We start from the raw sequence: 11,581 nt of genomic DNA on the forward strand, positions 1-11,581 counted from the left end.
TTTTTCCATTTCTTATACATGTTCCATTTAAAACTTAGCTTGGTTGAAAGTTCCATAGGCCCTGTACAGACGGGCCAAAAAGCACATACACAGTACGTGCTAGGGTTGCCTGGGAGCGTCCTTTTCAGATGCTCCCTAACCCTAGTACGTACTGAGTATGTCAAAATGGCGGTGCCCTGTCTACATGGGTGCCGCCATTTTGATGTAACAGCTGCATCACGTCCAAACTGTACAGTGCAGCCATTACGTACTGGCGCTGCTGAAGGGCGCTTGTGGCGCCCTTTCAACAGTGCCAAAAGGAGCTCCAAAACGGAGCTCCTTTCGCACCGCGTATCGCTGGTGCGGCCTTTACATGGCCGTGTCAGTGATACTGAAGAGAAAGGGGCCAAGCGGCCCCTTTCTCTGTCTCCCCAAGGACACCCCTTTCCAGGCCTTTTGCCGCTTCCCCAAGGCCTGGAAAAGCGACGGATCGGGGTCTCCGGGGCTGTCGCTGTGGCAGCTGAGGCCCCAATCCATCGGGGAAAGGGGCGGTCTGTATCCTGCCATAGTCATCCATCCTGGTTTCTTAAGACACCTCCCATTTTTCTTCCTCATTGGATCTGTTTGAAATTGTGCCTTCAGTATCTCCCTTTTGAGAAACTCCCATCCGTCTTGGAACTCCCTTCTCTTTTAGTATTCCTGACCACAGGATCACCCCCAGTATTTTACTAAATCCACTCTCCTAAAATCTAGAATGCATGTCTGACTATGCCTGGCTTCTCCTTTCCATTGTATAACAAACTCCAGGAGAACATGGTCACTTCCACCTAAGGATCCCTCCACTTGCATCCCATTAACTTGGTCATCCTTGTTGGTTAGGATCAGATCCAAAATAGCTGATCCCCTTCTTGGCTCTTTCACCTTTTGGACAATGAAATTATCTTCAAGGCAAGTGAGGAATTTGCTAGACCTTGAGGATTTTGCTGAGTTTTAATTCCAGCAAATATCAGGATAGTTGAAGTCACCCATCACTACAACATCTCTCCTTTCTGAGAGTGTGGTCATCTGTTTTAGAAAGGCATCATCCAATTCCTTCATCTGACTGGGGGGTCTGTAGTAGACCCCCCACAATAACGTCCCTGTTGTTTCCTTCCCTTTTAATTTCTATCTAGATGCTCTCCACCTGGCTTCCAGGATTGATGTCCTGGATCTCTTCACTGGTGTAAATATCCCTGACATATAAGGCTATTCCTCCTTCTTTCCTGTTTGGCCTGTTTCACTTAAAAAGGTTTTCACTTGCTGCCCCTCACTCCTGGAACCTTCTTCCTCCACAAGCAAGAGCCATCACTTCCTTAACCAGCTTCAAAACGGAGTTGAAAACCATCCTGTTCCGAGAAGCCTTCCCAGGCATCGCATAATTGTCGCTTACTATCTGATGTTCTGTTGTTGACTGTTTATCGATCCATTTCCTGTATTGCTATGTACTGTATATGTATTATCCTACCTGTGAGTATGTATTTTCCCTGGATAATGATTAACCTTCCATTTTGAAGCCAAGCCCTCCCTTCAGTCCATCTGCCTTGGTCCAGGCCTTGGAGGTTGAGAGGAACTGCTGGACCTCTTACCCTTTCCCTCCACCACTCCCTTCTCCTTCTGTGTCATGTCTTTTTGGATTGTAAGCCTGAGGGCAGGGAACCGTCTAACTAAAAAGATTGCATGTACAGCGCTGTGTAAATTTACAGCGCTTCATAAATAAAGGTTAATAATAATAATAATAATAATAATAATAATAATAATAATACCCCTGTATTCCTATATTCCAGTCAGGAGACTCATCCCACCAGGGTTCAGTGATGCCTATTATATCATATTTACTTTGTTGTGCTAATAACTCTAAGGAAGGATCACTGGTTGGCTTTGGAACAAAGATCACTTGGTTTCTTTAAGAAAACACCCAAACATAATATTTGAAACCTCTTAGACACCTTTGGAAAAGTAAATAGTAAAGAAAAACACTCACCTTGCCGTTATGGCTTATTTAACTGTTCTACATAAGCCAATAAGACATTCTCAGAGAGTAAACAAAATGAGTATGTGTTAATGTCTTTTTTTTCTGTTCTTCTCAATTTTATACTGGATTAAAAGGAGCCAGCCTAAGGAGTTGGTATAAAAAGTCTCTGATTGTTCCAAAAGGTGGCAAAAATATTCTGGGATAAACAGTGTTTGAACCTCCAAAATAAAATCAGAACTAACAGGAATGAAATGTGTCCTAGTGGCATTGTTTCAAAGTAGGTTCTTTAAAATATTTGATATTCTCAAAACTCTTTCATAATGTGCAGTTATTGTTCTGTGATTCCACTTAAAATGTCTTGGTTCTATCCTATGGAATCTTGGGATTTGCATTTTTGGAAAGGGTACTTACTAAAGCCAGTGTGGCATGGTAGTTTAAGTGTTGGACTGCAAGGGTTTGAATCCTGGCTTGTCCATGTAAACTCAATGGGTGCCTAGGGTAAGTCACTTTCTCTTAGTCTCAGAAGATAGCAAGGGCAAACCCCCTCTGAAGAAACTTGCCAAGAAAACCTCGTGATATGTTCGCCTTAGGGTCGTCATAAGTCGGTAATGACTTGGCAGCACACAACAATAAACTTAGCATTCTCAGATGGAGAACCCTTGGTGCTTCACCAAACTACAAGTCCTAGGATTCCATAGGATGCAGTCATGTCAGTTAAAGTAGAACCATACTGCTATTAAAGTAGAACCATACTGCTATTATTCTGTAGTTTCAAAGAGGTCTGTTTTATTATGCATTCGGAGGCATATATTTTTATGTAAATATAAGTGTCAAATCTCATATGGATTGTTTGTGAATTAAAGGAATAGTACATTTTGCCACAACTAGCTACAGGATCCAGTACTTTCCCCATGGCATATGTCATGGCCTCTCTTTTCATCAGTGACACAGTCCTCACAGTATCATATGCCTGATAGCCTATGGTTCTTCAAAGATCAAAGTAGTTAATGAAAACCTGTGGGAGGCTGTTTGATAGGTCAAAAAGATTTAAGTCAGTTTTCAACTCAGTGTGCCAAACATCTTCCTGGCTGTAACATTAGCCATCAGCAGAGTTGTTATGCCGAGGCTCATTACTGGCAGCAAATTCCATGACTTCAGCAAAATAACAGTGAGCAAATTAATGGCACCTGCTGACAGCACAAGGATTAAAGAACAGCAGGAATCTCCAGGTGGCTGTTCATGGATAAACACATGACAAACCAGCATGCCCAGTGAGAAAGTTTTACTCCCCCTGGCATGTGAAGTAACCTGGGACAGAAGGCAAGAAAGAGAAGGAATGTGGTATGTGGGGGTGGGGTGAGGAGAGAGGAGAAGAGTAGCTCTGTGACAAATAAATTCTCCAAGGAGATGAAGGGTGTACAGTGAAGTAGTCTTATAATTTTAGACTGGGTTTAGGAATTGCTAGGGTTGCTAGAGTGAAAAATGGAGACTATTCCTGTACCTATATCTTTTGTAAAATGTTATATTTTAATGAAATATTAACACGTTTATAAAAGCACAAGACACTACAACGCATAATGCACAACCCCCCAAATTCCCCTATATACATCTAGCCCCCTCTTAAAAAAACCTGAACAAAACAGTAAATAAATAAAAAAAACAAATATTGACTTCCCATTTGCCAAGACAAAAAGCATATCCTGTAATCCTTTTCACCATTCCCAGTGCAAAAGGATCTTGTAGTACCTTTGAAACTAACCAAGAGTAAGAAGTTGGTAGCATAAACTTTCATAGACACTGAGGTAGTACAGACCGGCACTTTGTACTGGCCTGACTGTGGAATAGGGGCTGAACTAGGGCTACAGAGTAGGGCTGCAGCACACACCCCAAGTCCTAGTTTTGCCACATCATGGTGTGCTCCCGTCCATATGGCGCGCACCATGATGGCGTCCGTGGCACGCAGCACCCAAACAGCACTGGCCGGAAGGGGCATCATCATGGTGCATGAGCACACCAATGACGCCCTTTCCAGGAAGCTGCTCAGTGCCGTGGCGTGTGGCTGCTGCAGCACCAATCCAGGGCATACATTTAGCCGCCTGTCTGTATAGTCTCTAAATATATTCACTAGATGCATGGAGTAAAGTACCTAGGGCTAACATTTATACCCATGAATGAGTGGGTTGTGTCTGCGTTTGTGACTAGTGATAGGAATGCAAAATTTGTGGCTATGGTGATATGATGACAAGCTCAGTCTTACCAATGATCCTTGGCAGAAAAAGACAAGATGAGTAGATAACTATATGAAGGCAGAGGGAGTTCTATATCATGAGTGGTTGTGTAGAACAGAGAATTTCAGCAGATTTTGCTTGTCACACAACCAGGTGACAAACAATACATGCTGAAATTCTCATTTCTAAACAACTGTTAAAGGTACAGGAGCTGTCTTCAGTTTTTAGTCTGGCAATGCTATTTATATTAAGGCTGATGTACTTTGGCCACATCATGAGAAGGCACGACTCATTTGAAAAAAACAATAATCCTAGGGGCGTTATCACATGGGAGGAATGTTTCTCAGTTTCAAAAGAAAAGAAAGTAGGGCCAGTTCAGAAATGAACACAAGTACATGGATGGCTATCACACCACAGAAGAACACAGCGCCCATCTCAAAGCCAAAGTAGTACGAATGCAAAATAATTATCATATGGGTACATACCCTTCGTAGTCTAGAATTCGAATTAGCATCCCTGCACATGTGCAGTGAGGGCAGAATCGGATCATGTCCTATTTACACTTCCGACAGGGCTTGCTTCCGGTTCCTGTGGTTTTTGCCTTGTTTCATGTTATCTGTTCATTCATTACCCTTTATTTCATGTTATTTAGGCAATTCACCAATTCAAAAACAGTCCAAAGCAACCTTGTACTTGGTTTGAGCATTTGACTATGACTCTAGAAGGCAGGGATTGAATCCCACTGCATTATCTGGTGCAAGTCACACTCTCTCAGCCTCATCAGAAAATGGCAATGGCAAACCCCATCTGAATAAACCTGCCAAGAAAACCCTGTGACAGGGTCGTGAGAGAAAAAGAGAGAGCCCTGGCCAATCCCTTCCCTCCAGTTGGAGAGGATGAATTTTGCAAAGGGAAAGAGTCAGAAAGGACTGAGAGGGGGAGGGAAGGAGGGAGAGAGGGAGTGTGTGTGTCTTCATCTCCAAAACAGCTCCAGAACTACTCTGAGAGGAGAGAAAAGCCCCCCCCCCCACATCCAGAGGGAGGGAGGGAGGGAAAAATTGCAGCTAACAAAGGAGTTTGGGAATTGTAGTCTGATTCAAAGTAAATCCAAGAGCGACCGAGACATGCATTCCATGCCTGCCAAATTCGAATTGAACGCAACTTGGGAGTGGAACAGGATTTGTAAATTCTGTATTTTCCCAAATTTACACATCTCTCAGTTGACCCTGGATTGGGTTCGAACAGACTTAGCATTGACTTTGATTATGTGTGATAACCTCTCGCGCAATAACGTGAATCTGCATGGTTGCATCCAGGATCACACTGCATTGGCCTTCCAATTTCCCCGGTGTGATAACATTCTAGGAGAGAAAGGCCATATGCTGGATGGATGGCTAGTTGTTGTTAACTGTCCTCAAGTTAACCCCAACTCATGGCAACCCTGTGTATGAGACAACTCCAAGACACCTTATTCTCTACTGCTCTGTTTAGGTTCTGTAAATTCAGGCCTGTGACCTCCTTAATTGAGTCTATCCATCTGGCATGCAGTCTTTCTTTCTACTACCTTCTATCTTTCCCATCATTATAACAAAGCATTCCCATGCATGGTGTGATTGCCCTGGTGGTGCAGTGGTTAAATGCCTGTACTACAGCCACTCACTCAAAAGCATAAGGTTGCAAGTTCAAGACCAGCAAAAGAGCTCAAGCTTGACTCAGGCTTGCATCCTTCCGAGGTAACTAAAATGAGTACCCAGATTATTGGGGTCAAATTAGCTTACAGTTGTAAACCACTTAGACACTGCTTAGGCGGTATGAAGCGGTATATAAATGAAGCTTGTTTGATTGTTATCTGATTGTTATTTGATATTTGCTTTGATATCTGATATTCAGTGTTTTTAATTTGGTGCTTGTTTATTTTATCTAATGCTATCTTGTATTATTATCTATTGTTATTTGGTTATTATCCTGTAGAATGTAAGCCATTGGCAGGTTTCATTTTTATTGATTTTTAATTATATGTACAGTGCTGTGTAAATCTACAGTGCTATATAAAGTTTAATAATAATAATAATAATAATAATAATAATAATAATAATAATAATAATACATTATTGTCTTTTCTAGTGATTCATGTCTCTTCATAATGTGGCCAAAATACAACAGCCTCAGTTTGATCGTCTTGGCTTCCAGAGAGAGTTCAGACTTGATTTATTCAAGGACTCATTTGTTTGTATTTTTGGCCATCCCCGGTGTCCTCAGCACTCTTCTCCAGCATCAAATCAAAAATGAATTGATCCTCATCTGATCTGGTTTCTTCACTGTCCAGCTCTCACATCCATCCATGATGATAGGGAACACAGTGGCCTGGATGATTGTAACTTTCGTATTCAGTTGTATATATTTACACTTTAAGGTCTTGTCTAATTATTTCACGGCTGCTCTACTCATTCTTAGTCTTCTAATTTCTCGATTTCAGTTTCCATTCTGAGCAATATAATGATATGTCTTACAACATTTGACAGATGAAAACCAGGACACATCTGGCCAACCAACATCAGAATGTGGTTAAGTTGGCAATTTTTTTTAATGAGGAACAATGCTCAAGCTATGTAAGTGAGTCTGAAACAGTTTGCTTTTGATTTGAACTTGATTAACAGCAGTTGAAATAAGCTGAGGATAAGGGGGAAAAGTGGAAGGAAGAGCAAAAAACCAAGACATTTTAAAAGCAATTGAAAACATGGGATGTAAGAGAACCAAACAGGACTGTTCTTGCCAAATCAGTACAGTTGGAGAGTATGTAAATAATGCATACAAAATTAAAATTAACATTAAAATGTAATTAAACTGTCAATAAAATTAAAAACAATTAAAAACAGTACTATCCCATGCTGGAATTCCTTCCACATGCACTAGAGTTCTTCTTGGGGCATTTTGGAGCTAAAAGTAAAATAAAATTTAAAAATGACCCCCTGGTGTCCACTTTGCCCACTCCTGGTGTAGAACAGAAATAATCTGGGGCTTGACAATATTCATATTAGTCCACATTTGAAAGCAAAGATTTTAGCAAACCTTTATAAGTATTGAAACATTGATGAAGCAATGCTCCTTTCTTTAAAACTTCCTTAAATGAGGCATATTTCATTACTAGTTCAATATTCTTATAGTAAGACAAGACATTCTGAACATTTTACTTATTCTCAATTCTTAAACAGTTTACTTCCTCTAATTCCAGAGTATTTGTTTTTCTCAAGATGCCTTTGTGATATAAGTTGTTCAATGCACACATGCACACCTTGTTTGTCTGAGAATAATTATAAATAAGTATACCCCTTATTGGATTTACACCCAATGCAAACAACCTTATGTAAACTGGTAGCATTTGCTTTAACTGTGTTGGCAATGGCCTTTGAAATAACCACAGGGTTTTTTAAAAACAAAAACCAGCTTTCCAATGAAAATGAAAAGTTGAGATATCAAACAAGTGTGCTTCCTTGTGTATAGATATATGTGTAAAAGGGTAGTCTAACTCTCTACTTTAAGGGTTGGGACCGTGAATCTTTTCAGGTCAAGGGTGAAATTCAACTGTAGAGAAATTCTCAGAGCAACATTCCAGTGGTTGGTGGGTAAAAGAGTGAGACCCCAAATACCAACATGTTTAACTTAACACTCTTACTGCTAGTAGCTAATCCTTAGGAAACCCATACAAAATCTGGGTAACTGCCAAACAAAGGTATAAAACAGAAGGGAGTATGGCCATCTGGGAACTCTGGGTAGGACTGCCAGATCTCAGGGCCTGGGCTGTGTCCTCTGGCACTCTTTGTGAAGGACAACTGTGTGTATATATATTTTTCTTACTCTGTTAGACTTGTTGTTATCTATATCCTGCCCTTTTACCCAAGACTGGGACTTGAAGCGTCTTACAAGACTGAAAACATTACAATTAAAAACACAGAAAAGTATTACATTAAAACAGAATTAATTATATACAGTGCGCCCGCGTTTTACGCGGGTGTGATATACACAGCTTTCAGCATATGCTGAAAGCCACACTGGAAAAGCCACTTGCATGCCCCAGAAGAAGTAATAGGGTGCACATAAAGGGAGGGCCCACTGTATTAAAACAGAATGCATTTTAAAAAATAAATAAAAGATAGTTAAAAAGATAGAAATGTTTTAAAATACTTTAAAAGAATACAACACCCAGCCCATTCTTTACAAACCTTCTGTTCTAAATGCCTATCTGAACAAAGAGGTCTTAGCCTGCCAGCTGAAGGACAACAAAGAGGGGAAGAATCTGTGAAACTATGGAACTTTAATGGAAAAATCTGTGAAACTATGAAAAATGTTTCATGTATCATGATTAATGCCATCACCCTTGTATCTTCACCAGGGTCCTCCTCTGTGTCATTACAATTGCTTGTCCCTAGATCTAAGGTTTAGACCCTAAAATCTTGAGCCATAGGTTAGTCATGATGTGGCAGCCTGGTGATGGGTCAGACTGGGACTCCAGGAATGCTGAACTTGGTTCCAGCCTCATGCATGCTGTGCTTTTATGCTTCATTATACTTCTGTTGCTGTACTAAGTTTGGTATGCATGTGCTAGGACTACAAAAGTGCAGTCCAACTACTCAAGAAGTTCAACTGGAGAAGTTCAGTTACTAAAAAGGTATATTTGCATGGAAACTGTGTGAACCCATTTTTTGTGCTTCTTGAATGGATGTGAGAAATCTAAAGTCTTCCACATGTTGGTCTACAACTCTCATCATTCCTACCAGTTGCCTATGATGTCTGGGGATGATGAACAGCTCAGTAGCCCAGCTTTCACACCACTATTTTGCTGCTATCATCATCATCATTTTTATTTCTTTTCCATCTCTCCTCAAGGCAGGGAACAGCATGTTATAGCATAATATCTGAAAAAAGAACTTATGCCCTTCTACTATAATCACCCAAAAATGTCTGTTATTCTCACATTTGGAATTTTTACATTACTTGTAGTGAAGGTATATTTTTTTAGATTTTTATCTCAGATGTTACAACAGAAGTGAAAAAAATCAAGTCAGTAATTCATTCACACATTTGCTTTCCCCGCTGCACAGTAACAGCCAAAGCCACAATGGGAGAAGAGCCAATCTATGGCTGCCTGATGCAAAGGGAAAGGGCAAGATGGCACTCCACATTCCATGCCACACACAGAAGACATGAAGAACTGAGAATTGACTTTTATTGGCAATGCCCTTCTGTACCTGATGGAAATAGGTTAGCTTTGGCATGAGAGTATAATGGACCACATGATATCCACAGCTCTGTTCCCTAGTGCTTGCTCTCCTTCCCCTGCTTTTGCCAGCCTCACTCTGCCTACTCACTAAGCCATCATGAAAGAAACTGAAGAACAAAAAGAACTGGAACATGACTATGATGTGCTTCAGATGGTCCACTCCATTTGATTGTAACTGATTAGAATGTTTATTGTGAATTTTATTAAATTAAAATGGGGAGGGTTAGGGGATTTAATTTAGTTATTACTGTTCTATTGTATTTTATCTCTGTTGTAATCCCGCCTCGATCCCCAGGAAGAGGCGGGAAAATATTATTATTATTATTATTATTATTATTATTATTATTATTATTTGGCACGGGACAATGATGTCAACACTTGGACCCTTCTGTTTTTAACATGTGCTTCCATATAGCTTAAGAGCAGGAGTAGGGAATGTCTGGTCTTCCAAATATTGTTGGAGTCCAGCTCCCTTCATCTCCTGACAGCTTGAGCAATAGACAGGTATGATGAGAATTCTTTCTGCTGTTCTAGAGCATGCATTTTGCAAGTAGGAAAATAAGGGGCACTACATGTGAAATTGACATCTTTCCTACTTTCTCTTATTTCACTGGGGTGTGAGGTTTTTTTTGTTTTGTTTTGTTTTCTTATGATGTAGCTATTCTCATGAGGTACAAGTAGACATTTGATTTTACAAAGAGAAGGATCAAGAAAGACTTAGTGTTATCACATACTAAGTTGGTTTGAAGAGTTGTGTCGATGCCTGCGGGTCCCTTTCATCATGCGCTGTTTGCTACTCCCTACCAATAATGCTTTCAAGGCTCCAGGAGGCCCACAAAGACATTCTTTCCTATTAGCAATGCATCATTAGTAGTAATAATGTGTCAGATTCCATGCAGCTCATAGTTGGAGCCAATCTAAGGCAAATCCAGCTCACAATCAGAAAAGCGCATTATTTTACCTACCTCGTTTGCCGGCAAGCCAGGTAGGCGGGATCATTCCGTTACACCTCTTTGAGAAGAAAGGCAAAACATATTTGCTTTATACTTATTGTAATCTCACAGCAACCTGGACTGATTTCAGTGGAGTAGGTGCTTTTCCTGTGCTCTGTAAGTCAAACAATGTCCAAATTCAAAAGACACTGGATGAAGTAAGTGCCTCAACTTTATTTTATTCCTGAGAAATCATTTTGGCTAGGGGTAATAAGCAAATTCCAGTCCTGCCTCCTTCCTATATGTAACACAAATTGCCACTGTGTCACCTTGCTGGTGGCGCATAGAAGTTCAGAGTCAAAAGAAAGTCAGAAATGCTTGTGGGAGGAGGAAAATTGGGCCAGGAGACATTTCTGAGCTATTTCTCATAAGGATAATAAAAGATAAAAGAGAAATAGTAGGAGTAGTAAAGGCTATATAAGTATATTGGCCTATTGTCATGTTTGGTGGTGGATAGATCTATTTTGCTCATACTGTATGTTTTAACATATACAGTGAATTATCTGGCAGAATCTTAATGGATTAGAAAATCGTAAAGGGACTGAGGAGCTTTGATACCCTTTGGATACCATAGGTACGGAGAGTGGAGATTAGATCAGGACAAGGAAGAAGAGGCAGATTGCAGTTTCTGATGAACTATCCAGTACCATTTGGCTATTGGGATTCACATACACCCACAATTATATATACATACACCCAAAGCATTTATTGCAAAATGCAAATTTCTGATTTGGTCTCCCTTAACCAGGTGCTGGAGCCTATATTTCAGAGGAAAGAACTAGCAAAACCACCTCTGAGTATTCCTTGTCTAAGAAACTCCTATGGAATTAATGGGGTTACCATAAGTCAACAGGTGACTGGAAGGCATATAGATACAATTGAGAGAGCTTGAACATACACTTTTGTGGGATTTAACACACATTGGTAGACTACTGAAATTTTAGTGTAGAAAAAGATTGAAATCACCCACTATTGGGTTGGAGAACAGTGATGGTGTGTTTCAGTCCATTACTCAATGGACTTACTTCCCAGTAGACATGTATAGACATACATTGCACTGTTTAATCAGTCATACATGCTACAGCAATAAGAA

Source organism: Sceloporus undulatus, chromosome 3 (genome assembly GCF_019175285.1).
Source record: "Sceloporus undulatus isolate JIND9_A2432 ecotype Alabama chromosome 3, SceUnd_v1.1, whole genome shotgun sequence".
Lineage (NCBI taxonomy): Eukaryota > Metazoa > Chordata > Lepidosauria > Squamata > Phrynosomatidae > Sceloporus > Sceloporus undulatus.